The sequence below is a fragment of the Pieris brassicae genome, chromosome 3 (genome assembly GCF_905147105.1).
Source record: "Pieris brassicae chromosome 3, ilPieBrab1.1, whole genome shotgun sequence".
NCBI classification, from domain to species: Eukaryota; Metazoa; Arthropoda; class Insecta; order Lepidoptera; family Pieridae; genus Pieris; species Pieris brassicae.
In genome coordinates this window covers 11511143-11526654 of record NC_059667.1, presented here as the reverse complement: position 1 = coordinate 11526654, position 15512 = coordinate 11511143, and the positions used below count along the sequence as shown (strand labels likewise).

At 31.8% G+C, this 15512-nt stretch overlaps 1 protein-coding gene across 3 annotated transcripts in view; it reads left to right on the top strand.

Annotated features, from left to right (window-relative positions):
- Nucleotides 1-15512, top strand: part of LOC123706688 (serine-rich adhesin for platelets) — a 46288-nt gene that overhangs the window by 7344 nt on the left and 23432 nt on the right. Inside the window, exon 2 of one of the 3 annotated variants that reach the window (XM_045656034.1) lies at nt 11487-11513. The exons of 1 other annotated variant lie outside the window; for it this stretch is intronic. The gene's annotated coding sequence lies outside the window, so the exon portion shown is untranslated. Of the gene's footprint in view, nt 1-11482; nt 11514-15512 lie in introns of all 3 variants that reach the window. One more of the 3 variants, XM_045656033.1, reaches the window with a different exon arrangement.

Here is a 15512-nt window from a genome sequence, read left to right as displayed (position 1 = left end):
TGTGTGAGTCATCTGTAATTTTATTTTTTGCAGAGACATTTTTTGGAAGAAATCGCTTGTTAGTATTGAGGCCGCTCGTTGCCTACTTAATTTATGTTATCTGAAAGTATATTTATCAAATATTTAATGCAAATAATGTGTTTATAAATAAATAATTGATATCGAAAATATGTAATTGTAAGTATTTTCCTCAGTTTGAAAACATGTTCATCTCATATCGTGTTTTGGATCGTATATATTATAGGTGACAACGAGAATGGATATTGCGTGATAATTATTTGGTGTTACACTCTTATTAATACGTACGTGTCTTTGTATATTGATAATATATAAAACTTAAGCTGCGTACTTGGATTTAATCTCGCGCTTAGGTTTAACATTAAGTTTGGAGATTTAGTATAACTCCCGTATGTCAAAATGCAATACATTTATGACAAAAATAAATAACATACCCTCAGTATGTGCCGAATAGGTGTAAACTAACTCTAATCTATCAAAATGTAATATAAAACGAATTTTTCTCACTCCGGATCGGTAACTCATGTCCGAGTATCGTGGTCAGCAATATAGTAAGATCTGGCGCGAATAATTTTCTTCCACCAATTATGGTCTTGTGCTTCTTTTAAAATCGTGTATAATTTTGAGGATGAGTTTTTGACTTGATTAGTCCATCTCGTTCGTGAACGTCCACGCGATCTTTCGCCTTCAGCGTTGCCAATCACTGTGAGCTATTCTAGTTTCTTAACTTCTGATGCCTTCTAAATCTACATGAGTTTTATTTATAATGTTTTGACGCACACAAATAGGACACAGTAAACGCAACAGATTTATTACTTGTTACGTTCATACATACCTATTTAAAATAAATTAAAATACTGTAACGGTACATCGATTTCGAGCAATTCATTTCAAAATTATTCAGAGCAAAAAATTTAAATGGCGATTACAAACGCATTGCACATTGTTTTGTGTATTTATTGGTCAAGAGTCCGCATAATCAGAATGTATTCGATATACATATTGCGATATACATTTATTGATATTAATGATGATAGGAAATGCACGTATTGCATTCTTTATTATAAAGAGGAATAAATTGTCGATGCGAAACAAAGCCTGATTTGCCTGGCCTGGTTTGATTTCAATTTTTTTTTCACAAAATCCTTCATTATCTCTGAGGCTGTGTTTTCACAACATTAAAAATATGCCGTGTGGACTGTCCGTTAGTATAAAGATAAAGGTCTGGGCCTTAGATTTCTATATCTTTTACATGATAATTTATCAATCTAATAGTCGACTTTTGGGGCAATCCGCTTTCCTTACGATTTTTTCCATTGCTGTTCGAATGAATGTTAAATTCCCACATAGAAAGGAAGTCCATTGGTGTCTACAACTTCAGGGATGAGACTCGCACACGCGATTAAACCTACATAATGTTATCATATATAATTAATGTCGTATTCAACTTACAAGAGAAGAAGTATTAATTTGTTTAATATTATGTTTTACATTATAGTACTTCAGCTGTGTAAAGATCAATCACGCGCTGTATTGTATTTTTTTTCACAATAATATTTAAAACCGTTAACTAAATATAAACAAACAAGTAGAGCAAAGGTATTGCATGTTTACATATTTTTACCCTCCAGTAGACTTTTGACAAGCGGTCAATAGTTATTATAGCAAGCACTCTTCGCTTCAGTTCACAGAGGACATTGATTTGTTATTTGAATATCAAGTATTTTAAACAATCTAAACCTATTAATTATAGGATAAATTGCGTTAATTATGCACCTAAATATTCATATGTTACATGAACTAAAAAGTGTTTAATTTGTTACTAGTATCAGTGTCGTAAGTGTCCTCCGATGAATAGGGACTGTAAGTAGTATTATTGTACCCTTATGTTGAAGATTCGTTTTGGTAATTTAAATTACTCATTAGTCTTAAGTTAGGATTGATTGTAATGTTGCATGATGTCTCAGTAAAGAGAAATGTATTTAAAAAAATAGTTACTAAATACTAATATTAGAAAACTTATAGTTGATGAATAATATTTTTCTTATTTTCACAATTCTTTATTTAATTAAATTCTGTCTTCTTTAATTATGTTGCCCGGAAAACATCGCTTCGTAGCGATAGGGCCGTTGCACTATGTGATTGTAAACTTATCGTTAATTAAGAATCAGTGAAATAAATATATACATATTATGTGATTTTCATATAATTCGTACTCTCTAACTTTTCTCTATCAAGTAGTTTAACGTATATTTGACTTATACAACAAGAAAGAAATTTATTCAGTAAATAACTATTGCAATATATGACGTAACAATTGATTACAGATAGAACGTGTGGAATTCGTTTGTTTGCGGGAAACTATTGTAATTACATCGAATACTTGTATCTTATGTAATAAACTGGATCTTTATCATGTAATTGATACAATACTATCTGTTTTTTGCTTCATAACTTTGATATTAAACAGACGCATGTAATGAAATCCATTGTTATTCTATTCATAATAAAACGTTTTGAAATATTCAGTTTTCCGATAGGATTCTACACAAAGAGCTTCCTTTGTTTAAATTTCAATAAAAAGTATATAATTTGTATTCTAGTCTTTGTAACATATAGCATTAATACTTGTTACAGACGTCATTTGTTATTTTCAAGATTTGGAACACAGTACAATACAACAATATTGCCTGAGAAATTATCCAATTTTAAACGAGTACATTTGAATACATTTGTCGTTTTGGATTTTAAGATTAGTGGGTCAGTTATAATTCATAAAAAACAAAGGCTATGGTAGCCAGGTGTGACACTAATTTAGAGTTCATAAAAAATTGTAAGTACGTATGCATGTGTGTACTGTGATGGTGATGATGTTCTGATTTTTTTGTGATTCAAGGAGGTAATGATTTTTAAAACTGGAGTTGTATTGCATTTTACTTGTAGTTGTACATGTATTAATTTAATATATGTAGTAATATTTGTATTAATAAAAAAAAACATACTCCACATCTTTTCTCCGACCAAGTTTTCTACTTTTTCCTATAATATGGTCGCCGTAATGTATTAAAACTATAGAGGCCCTTAAAATGCAATTAAAGGAAGAGAAGGGAAGAAGGGAAAAAGGAAATTACTCCACATATACTATATGTACAACTACAAACTCTAAACAAAATCGAAGCAGACCAAAGCTTTATTATTATATGTTTTAAAATAGATATATATTTGAATTATGTCGTTGCTAATGAGTAATTCCTTATTAACAGATCTTCAATGATCTGTTATCTGGCTCAGTGGGTCACTGAAGCCACAATGAAACCGGTTTTGAACCGCACTGTTTGTACAACGACTCATGCGCTTGCTATATTATGTAAATTGGGTTTCAAAGTGTGTTTATGTAGTAGTGTTATTTGAAAGATTTCGCTTTTTATTAAATTTATTTATTCATTAAAGCTTGCCAACGTTTGTTACACTGATATATTGGTACAAGAAAAATAAAAAACGAATTTGAATCTGACAAGCACTTATATAGGCAAACAACATACATGAAGAGATAAAAAAAAATGTGTGCGTGTACACATGTAAGAAGGAAACTTCTCTATAACCTTATTTTTCGAAAAATGATCTATTATATGCAACTTTACAGAAATTGGTTAAATAAGGTTAAATTAGATAAAGTTTAACAAAAGGCTTTTATTATCATAGACATGAATACAAATAATACAATTGTTTAATTTTACATTACATATTTTTATATTATTATTTTTTTCCAACACCGATAAAGAAGTTTCACTTCAATAATAATTATAAAATAAGTATTTTATTTTAAAGTGTGAAAGCAACTATTCATATCCAGACCTAGCTCGTTTATCAGAATTCTCAATCTGAATATTGGTGACTTATGGCCAAAATGTGTTCTTCTTTGTGGAGGGTTGGCTGGAGGGGAGGCCTGGGGTATCTAAAGGTGACACGAAATTAAATTGTTAAAAGTTTGTAGGCAATCAACCTGATTATCAAATGTCTTAACTGCAAACGTTATATCGATTAATTTTGTACGATTCTCCAATGACAAGATCTTAAAGTGGTCTAGCCTGGCTAGATGCCACATTAATCTTTTTTTTAAGCGCTCGAGGCGCAACTTATATGTATAATATATACAAAATTGCGATATTGTATATATTATACACAGACTCAATAATGGTTCTATTTGTGTATGGTTAATGACACGTACTTTACAATACAATTGCAAATTGCAAAAAATAACATATATAATGTCTAATTACAGACATGTATTCTTTGTTAAGTACTTGAAAGCAATGTTACATATATTTTTAATATCTCACAGGAATACGTAGATACCCTTAGGTTTAAATTGATAAAATTTTAATTTAAAGAAGGTTGCGGATGGAGTGCGCCTTATACACAATTCGTTTTTGGTAAGTCGGTTCAAAATGACAACGAATCTTGTCAATGTCAAACTCACGGTCGATATGGAGAGTGGAGCGAGCAAGGCAATACTTACAAAGAGTATAAATTACTTAAACTGGTAATACCAAATGCCAAATGTGTTTCACAGTTATAACTTTTTAAGGTGTTATGATAAAAAAGCATTAAACAACGTAATACAATTTACATTTCATATCACATTCAGGAAATGTAAAGTCAGATCACCTAACTTGTATCGTGTTGTGTAATGTCTCATATACTACAAAGTAATGCTGGAGTGTCACCATGTACTGAAGGCACCTCCAGGCAAGATCCTGACAAACAGTGTTACATACAATGTACAAAAGTGGCTCCCTGCCGACGAGCTTGCAAGGAGAGGACATCATCGTTGGTCGCAAAACGCGGACTGAAATCCCACTACCTTGAACCTCTGATCCAACATACATCCCGTATTTATTTATATATTCCCTAATTATGTGTTCTCTGTTGAACTTACGGATCCGTATGTTTCTTAGGTTCTTAGGTCTCATCCTCTCATATATTAAGTTATCTCGATTATACATACACTACATAATAAACTATAAATTACATATAAATTTAAACACACATTTCAGTCTACTGGCTGGTAAACTGTACAAACGTCAAGTTAAACTCTTAATATAACACATAATTAAAGTTACTACTTAACCGTTAATTATAGTAATAGGGATTGCAATAACAATCTCAAGAACCTAATCACACAGATTAACTTGCTCGCTAGAAAGTGACAAATTTATCTATGGTTTTTCCCGCCAAGTAGAAAATGTCATTAGCCGCATGATTACAGACTTCAAAGCTGATATAATGGAAGTATAATTATATATCGGTCTTAAATATTACAAAACACTTTCCAATATTTACACGTAAGCTATCTGTAACTTTTACTTCGTAGAATAAATTGTATATAATTATCTACATAGTTATGACATAAACAAACTACCACAGATATTTTCGAATGAATTTCTTCAAAATGACTGCAAAAAACAGATCAAATCAAATGGTATTTTGTTATTATTCGAATAGAACACTGTGCAGTGTTGTTCTAGTGGTGCTAGCTTTGGATCCCCGGCTGTGCACCAATGCACTTTCTTTCTATCAAAGGGAACCATTGTCAGAAAACCGGCTTGCCTTAGACCCAAAAAGTTGACGGCGTCTGCCAGGTATAGGAGGCTAATCACCTATTTGCTATTACATTGATACATAAAGACATACAGAAATCTGAGGCCCAGACCTAAAAAGATTGTAGCGCCACCGTTAGTTCGATTCTATTGACAATATCTACAGCGCTCATGTCCTAACCTTGGGATCGCGAGAAACAATACTGTTTGAAATCAGGATTGCTGTCGTTTCCCTATTGGAAGTATTGGGTCGGGTATGATAACAACAGACTAGAAGTCAGGATCTGTTTTTATTAATAAAATCGCAATAACAATTTGTAGTCCCTAAAAAGCTTTGTGTATGATTGAAAATTACACATTGAAGTGACAATCATTCAATCTATTTTTAAAGTTGATCGTAGGTGACAGTACAATGGCCATTCAAATCTAGTTCTGTTTGCTAATCTTAGACACAGGTCACGTCAGAGCACTGGACACTGTTCTAGCCCGTCCAACCAGTTTTGATTACTATATTGCATACAACGAAATAGCAATTAGAAAAAAATAAGACGCTTTGTAACATAAATAAAATATTTATGTAAAACTAGTGTTACGTTAGTCTTAAGCTAAGTGATTAAATAGAACACAACAACAGTGTCTTCTCCATAATAGAGACTAAGTCGTGTTATTGGACACTTAAATATATATTTTTAGTAAATAAGGTTAGTTTTAAATTACTTATTAGTCTTAAGTTAGGCTAGATCGTAATGCTGTGTCAGAGAAGAAAGAATGTGAGTTTTAAAATGTTAGTGATAATTTTATTTTTAAGAAAGTGTTTCAAGATGAAAGGAAGGAGAGAAAGCGTTGGGCGAAGAAAGTGCGTTTTTTTTAAAAACGACGGTTTTTTTATCTTTACTGCTTGTTCACAAATAAAGGAAGAACGAAATAGAAGAACTAAGAATAAACTCTCCGTCCGCTTTTAATAGTATGTAATCGTATATATATGTGGCATCAGATTACTAAGGTTTACTAAGGTTCACTAAGGTTCACTAGTTAGTTAAACTACGACTATGTCTCATTTTAATACAATATTAATTGTCCCATACCCTACTAACTATTACGTCATGCACCACTTTAAGCTTTAATAAACATTGCTTACAATCATCTCACGTCATTATACTTCTTTCACAAATAAACGAATTTCTTTTTGAATTTCTGCTAAGAATCGAACTCACTACAAGCCATTAGATTACATATAACTCGTCGCTACATATTTTAAATATAATGAATGGTCAAATACGTTCTTAATGCGTGTCTTGTATCGGAATTTTATTAAAAATCCATAATAAATGTTTACTGATTTGTAATATCCAACTTAATTGGAATAATCGTTCGTGGAATCAATAAAAACGATACGAACTCATAAATAAAGCAACGATTCAAAACATAATTATATTTTTTCACGATAATGCTTTTACCTCAGACAGTTTAATTATAGTTATTTAGGATTTATATATTCTTTTGTTGAACGGGTAAATTAATGTCAATCAATGATATAATTGTAGAACATTAAACAACAGAAAGTTGCGTACCTGGAACACGAGTTTCGCCATGACCGCTACCACCTCCTTCAATTAATTATAATGGGTAAGAGTCAGGCTAAACAGCTTGTTAATAGAAGGAATGTTAGGCAATGTTAGGGAGTGGACGGGAGTTGCGATTGCGGAAGGCACGTTTCAAGAGACTGAGGGCCAACCTCCAGTAATGGGAGAGAAGAGAATACCAGGAATAAAAAACCAAATAGGCCGTAAAATAAGTCGTTATTATATTTATAGAACTCGTATAAACTAAATAATAGATTATTATCTGAATGCGGGATGCTTTAATATCCCTCGGTCTTTATCAAGAGTTGTATATACGCTTTTAGGGTTATTGATGAATAAGTCCGGCAACGCACTTGCAAGCCTTTTGGGAATGTGAGTCACCATCAACAGCTGTGAGCCTCCTGCCCGTTCGCCTCCTATTACATTAAAAAACATCGGTAATAATTTAATTTCACAATTGAAACGTAAATCTTTCAACACCAGAGATGAGTTTTAACAATTTAAAAACTGTGTAATATAATGTAGCTTATTGGTTTGCCGACACCACGGAACTCTTTTATTATACAGTGGCAATTATAGAACCCATAAATGAATTTAGATTTTTTATTAAGAAAGATTAAGTAATAATTACAATGTCTTGAGTGCTAAGTTTTTCCTTCCTTACACGAATCCCAAGAACGGACGCAATGTAGCGTGATCGGAGAGAAAATAGAAGACATGCATATTTATACTTGCCTTTCTCTCGACGATTATTCTGACTTACTGGAAATATGTCGGCACAATCTTCATTTATCATTTTGAATTCGGAAATAATTATTCTCATAGACTATATTTTCTCTAATTCTTAACGTTCCTGTCTTTATCCAATTTAATAAATAATAAACAAATCGTTCATTTCAAAAGAGAGTGGAACATTTAGATCGTATAATTATCAAAGCCGCACAATTAGCCATACAAAACATGTAAATTAATAATTTTCAGAATGTTGATAATAAGCTTCTTTATAACAAGTATTTTAATAGGTTTTTTATCGTCCTTATTTGAATTATTTTATTATTACGTGACATTCACGTAGAAGAAAATGGTTGTTGAAATAGGCTTAGACAAAAGCAACTATGTTGTATGCTATGCAAATATGATTTTAAAAGTCCTTTTTCCTGTCAAATGATTGTATATGAAATCACATTTAATCATTTGTGTACTGTTAAAGGTCTCAGTATTGAAACGTTTAGAAATTGCAATGAATAAACTACAAATTTAAAATATTATCTGATCTTAATAATGTTGTTAGTTGTTTTAACTAGTTGATGATATCGGAAACGAGGAGGTGAAATAGATGAGTGTAATATTATTATAGTCCCACGTAAATTGATATTTTAATCGAATTAAATTTCGTAAATTGTCCAAGAAAATTATCAAGTGCAGTCAAGTGTGAAGCTCTACGCTCGATCGGTTTATGTACGAAGAAACCTTTTACACGCCAATAAATCACAAAATTTCATTATACATGAAAATTTATAATGTTAATGTAAACGCAAGAAGAATTAAATAAATAATTAGTTAACTTAATACTCTTAATAGTCAATATTCGTAATTAATGGCAACGATAACTAATCTATTGTAATGAAGGTTATTATCAGTAATATTAAGGGTTGGTATCGACATAAATTATGCGATTTCGTTTTATTAAATTTATGGGAACAAAATCAAAATATAAACAATACTGTTAAATACACATGCTAAGCTAAAATGTTTTAAGCATCCCAACAAAACAATTAATATAAAATAATTTCTCAGTTGCAATAAACGTTTATGTGGATAAAAATCTTTTAATATAACATAAATATCATTCGATACATTGTGTTGTTATTGTTTTGTTTTATTATTTTATGCTTACTTTACGTAAATATGTGTTTACTGTTTACACTTGATGTATCAATAAGTCTCGGTCAATACCCGCAAACAATCGATTGGTATTCTAAACACATTATTATTATCATTATTTTTATTGCAAATTACTTTTGAGTAATCGCCAATAATATTGTGACAAATTTATGATCTAGAATATAAGTAATACTTTTCTGCGTTTGTTTATTGTATTTTATTTTTATTTTATTAATGTATTCCTACAGCTACTCATTAAACAATATTCAAACAATTACATTATACACAAAAGCCAAACACGGAATATACATTCAAACATAAACATAAAGCACAGTTTTAGCTATTTACACAAAAAATATAACAAAGTACAAATTCATACCAAATTATAGATTATAAGTTGTAAGTTCTAAGATTCATTGATCATTATAATAAATATTTGATATAAAGGAAGAATAACAAAGCCATCATTAATAAAATATACCAGAGTTTTTTTTAATATTTTTTAAGCATTCTGTAGTCACATTAAATATATCTATTTGCTGGTAATCTAAAGGTATACGATATATGGCTGAGTTACGTGAACAGTTTAAATTTGGAACATATAATATATATGTGAATATTGATTATATATATATATATATAAATATATATATATATATATATATATATTCTTTAGCACGCGTTGGACACAATAAAGACCGCGAGCGGCTGTTTGCATAAAAACGATTAACTCAAAAACTACCTATAGAAAATCGTATGAATTGATAATGTGGTTGATATTATTATATTTTGTTAAATTAATTAAAATTTAACAATTATTCATGAAGGGGTTACAAAAAATCTAGCCCTAATATAAGAAATCAAGATGGTAGAAGCTAGTTTTATATATGCCAGTTTTCTTTTCCTTTAAATAAAGTTATATATATTTGATATGTAAGTGTAGGAATGCCTATTGACTGTAGATTAAAACATTTAATTTACATTGTATTGGCTTTACATCGAATCATGTGTAGCATTTATTGATGACATGTGAGTCGTGACATGTCACATAATGACCAATAATTGAAGTATTAGCTTAGTTCAATACCCTTTGCTGACCCTACAAATATATAGGGTTTATTCTGTTGTGTATTTAAGTTATTTCAGAACGTTAAATTATAAACGATAAAATATAATAAAAAAATATAGGTTTTTTTGTTTCATAAGATCTACTTTTAATAAACAAAACTGGTTGGATTTCAATCTCATCTATCAAAAGCTTACAATAAATTATCATCATATGTATATATATTCTGGGCGTGTGTTAGTAAGTTTTTCATGTTTATGTGTATTAAATGTGATGTGAATCTATCAAGAATGGTTCTGAATTAAATTAGATGATTTTTATTTCTTTTTTAGTATGAAATTATATTAATTATAAATGTGAGAACGAGATTATTGAATTCAACCAGACAAACTTTTCAATTTTGATAATCCTTAATTTAGTATTCAATAAAACGGGAAAAAAATATCAAACTTTGTAGAGAGTTAACCGTAGTAAAAGAATAGGTCCCTGGTCATTTATTTTATCTGTCGAATGGAAATTATGAAGCCAATAGCCTCACGATACCAATTATATAAAACCTTTCTTTGTTCGGTTAATGTACCAATGTAGGGTTCATTTTTTGTTTGCTTTTTAACTAATATCACAATTTATTATTTACAGCTTTGTATAGACGATAGTTTATAATAATTATATAATTGTCCTTTTATTATAATAACTCCAGTAGTCAGTTAGACAACGGTTGTGTTAAGTCCAGGGATTACCCTGATACCTTGATACCCTTCGAGGTAATATTTATTGTTTTAATTTGGAAGGAACAATAAGAAGAAACGAGGTCATTGCACTACAATGGTTACAAAGCGTCCATAGCATTGGGATTACTAATACTTTATAATTACCGGCTTCGCATAAACATTGGACATGGTCTCTGTGAGCATGTAATGCTGTAAAAGAAGGCTGCTGAGCGATTGAGGGAGAGGTCTGGGGTTGACCGTACTGGGCAATTCGAGCCCGGAACCGCAGGGCATTGAGGTCCCCCGAAGTGAGTACCCCGAAGGCCCATCTTAAGAGCGTGTGAAGGGCTGAGGTGGTTTTAGTGGCTAAGGTCTCCTTACCCCTCTGAATAGCAGAGGGCTTTGAGTGTAGATACAGCGCCACATTCACTTCGTTAAGTTTGACAACCATGGCTCGGGCATGCGTTAGCGCATTTTCACCTCATTTTAAATAAAAAGCATTATGATGGTAAATGTATTTTTGAAATCCGACCAAAAGGTTTTAGAGGTTTTTCCTTAAATATACAAAAATACAAACGATTCCTCTTTATAATATTACAAATGTTTTGGTATTTGTTTCAGATAGTATGGATGTTGGCGAGTGATTAAAATTGTGAGTGTTATACTTATTTATTTATTCTGAGCAGTGTTGGCCTAGTGGCTTCAGCGTGTGACTCTCATCCCTGACGTCGTAGGTTCGATCCCCGGTTGTGCACCAATGGACTTTCTTTCTATGTGCGCATTTAACATTAATGGCATAAACGGTGAAGGAAAACATCGTGAGAAAACCAGCTTGCCTTAGACCCAAAATGTCATGGCCTGTGTCAGGCACAGAAGGCTGATCACCTATTTGCCTATTAGATAAACAAATGATCATGAAACAGATACAGAAATCTGAGTCCAAGACCTAAAAAGGTTGTAGCGCCATTGATTTTTTATTTTATATCTATGCATTAGGCTATACAAGCCATTAAAAAGGTAAACATACAGAAAATAACAACAAATTAAATAATTTTAATATATATATTAATATTAGGTAGTATAATAATCAATAAAACAATAATAATCCTTCCTTTTCTTAAACTTAAAAAAGGTTGATTTGTTAGTAAATAGTTCTCAGTGGGGTGAGTAATATTTGCGGTCCGGCGCACGCGCACGCCACGCTTTCACGATACATTCATCTCGACAATGCCATATGAACTACTTATTTATTGTATGGTCTATATTAATATTATATCTTTAAAATATGGTGGAGTATATATTCTATATTTAATTCCATTATGTTGTTTTGTCAAGGAATATATAACTAGTCTGGCCATAAATACTGTTACATAAAAACTTTTCTTTTTATCAACGTTATTTTGAATTTTGAACACGTATTATTTTCAAAACTTCTTTCGATTTTGGGCCATTTCACATATTTTTTTGTGTTCATTATCAAATTACAATATGGAATGAAGTGTTAAAGAAAATAGGATTGCAGTGATCGCCTTGCACAATCATACTATCAATAGATACAACAATACTTCATTTGTCGAAAAGATCGGGGTCGCTGCTGTTAGAACTACAAAGGCTGTTAAAGCCAGAATTCGTCGAAACCCGATTTGGAAGCAAATCTTATCGCGAGAAATGAAGATTCCCGCTAAGACTCTGTCGTCTATTATTAAACAAGACCTGAAGCTCGGTGCTTATCTGCTGATATACAGGACATTCCCTAAATCAATCTTTACAATTAAAGAGAGCGGATCGATCAAAACGCCTTCTGTCGCGATACGAAGGTGAAAAGCACCGAAATATACTCTTTACTGTTAAAAAAAAATCACGATTGAAGCACACTACAATAAGGAAAATTACAAAGTGTATGTTCACAGTTCTAAAGAAGTTGCTCAAGTGGTCGATAAGTTACAACATAGTCATCATCCTACGTGGTGCTGTGGTGTGTTGGTGGGTTTCGTGGCAAGAAAGACACAAAACAATATACACAATTTTTGTGAAAAAGGAGTGAAAACATCAGCTAAAGTGTATCAAGGTACAGACAGTGTTGGATCATGTTGTGAAACCTCTGAGCAATACACTTTCTAAAAATACACCGTGGACTTTCATTTCGAACTTTAAAAGAGCTGAAAACTGGCCCTCGTCTAGCCCAGACCTCAACGCTTTAGACTTCTAATGATGGTCAGTTTTAGAGTACATGGCCTGCTTAAAACGACACGACGACATTGAGTCTTTAAAAAAAACTTTGAAATAAGCAGTGGCGAAAGTTCCCTTGGAAACAGTGCATAAGTCCATAGATTCGTGGCCAAACAGATTAAAGACCAAAAGTATAAAAGTCAAAGATATCCACTTCGAATAGAATATTTTTTGCTGAGACTTTAATAAATATGTTGTATGCACTAAATTTCATGTCCTCTGCTCCATTAAATTTTCTTTATGTGCAGTTAATTGGAAATTTACATCGACTATACGTTACATCTATGGTTTATTTTTGAAAATATCAATTATTACTATCTACCTACACCAAAAAGCTAGCAATTACGACTGGTAATTTAGATATAGAACCCGGATATTAATGGACACGACTCAACCTCACGATCATCATGAAGTGAACTCGAAAATGTAAATTAATAACTGTACAAATAATTAATCGTGTTACACGACCCATTAAAAATATATATTTTGTGTGTATTAAGCTCATTAAGCGACAATCCAATATTTATTAAGTGTGTTTTGAAATGAACAGTCTGTACCAAGTCAATATAATCAATTCCTTCAAAAGTAATTTATTACCTTATTGGCCGTAATATTCCCTCGGGATTTTGTATCACTTTTAATAATGAGGCGAAGTCATACGTCAGACAAATTGAGGTTCAGATCACTAACGGTTTTATATTTGCCTAAATTCCATTTCCATGTTTTATGGTTATTCCTGTAAAGTGTTACAGTAAATAAAGCTTTTATTTTGAATTTACTGACGCCATAATGCCTTATTACGGATTTTATAGACCGCCTTTAAAGAAACTCCACAACACAGTTGAACACTTGGTCTAATCATTGATGCGGAGAGTCTAAGCTCGATTCTAAGAGAAACAATATAAATTATTGGAGAGTTTTACACATCAAAGAGATATCTCTTATTTTCGGTAGCAATTTATTCAGGTACCTAAGAGTAGCTTTGTAATTGATAATAGGTCAATAGTCATAAGGACGTAAGGGAAAGTGGTTTGGAATGGTCTTAATAAGGAAATGGTCGTTTGCGTTTGCCGCTGTAAGTATGTCAAGCAACAAGGTTTTGATGGTATCGGCTAAGTAAATAATATGTCGTCTTTTTCAATATACGATTTTTGTTTCACATGTTATGTAATTTGTTTATTGGTAGAAATATATTCTTCGAGCCAAGGATACAAATTAGTGTCTTTCAGTGATTTCAGCGTCGTCATCGTTTAAAGAAAGCTTTTTTTTATAGAATTAATTTATATAGTTTTTCAATAGTCGATGATGTCTCAGGCAGAATCCACAAATCGGTTTAGTCCGATTAGTTACTACGTAGTAGAAAACTGATCAATGAAAATAAGGAGCTAGCGAAATTTCATTTCAAGTAGCCCCCTAACTCACGGGTTACGTCTGAAATGGAAATACGCAGGAATATTGTTAGGTGTAAAGACAAAAAAAGGATCTCCAGGAAATAGAAACGTAGGAAAGACCATAAAAGCGATGGGCTCAGGACATCATAAAGGTTTCTGGGATGGAATGGACGAATGGAAGAGGAATCAAAGAACACATCCAAATGGAGAGTTCAGAAAGTTCTCAAAAGAGGTACTGCAGAACACGAAGTAATGGAAATAACTAATGTAGACTTAATGTTAAACAAAACTAACACTCATCTGATTTATAATCTTTATATTATGGAGTTAAAGTGTATTTGTTATATTATTTAGCTCCTAAAATAATATCTGATTTTTATTTATTCACTTTCATAGTGAGTTCTATATTTCATTTAATGTTAGAAAAATCGAAACAAGTTAAATAATTATAGTAAATAATTTATTTTGAACTTATGGTTAAAAAGTAGTTCAAATTCGTTTTCTCAATGCAGCCTTGTTCCAATAGTTTTACATAACCGTGCGAATAATCGGTTAATTGTTCGACTCTCACTTTGTAAATTATTATTATTAGGAAGTTTCACGAAATTGTTATAATAATTGACAATTCATTGATTTTAAGTATTTAATTTCATTGGAACTTGCTTGCTTGCAAGGTCATTGAAGCACAGCGAATCAGGTTTGTTAGTTTTCTGCCAAGAAAGACCCTTTCGTCATATCTCCTAATTTGAAAGCGCTCTCCTTAAGTACTAATACTTTACACAACCGCAGTATGCTTGGGGTCGGCATATCGAGTCCAATTCCGCAGTCATCCGGAAGGAAAAGTCAAACTGGCTTCTAAAAATCTGTGTGTTTTGGGTAGCGCTATATTTCACTGAGGTCAAACTTATGCAGGCCTACAAGGCCTCACATGGAATACTGCCCATATCTCTAGGTCGGTACCAGCTTCTTCCTTTTGACCAAATTCAGCGAAGGGCTTGTCGAATTGTCAATCTTGAATGTCTCTATGAGTT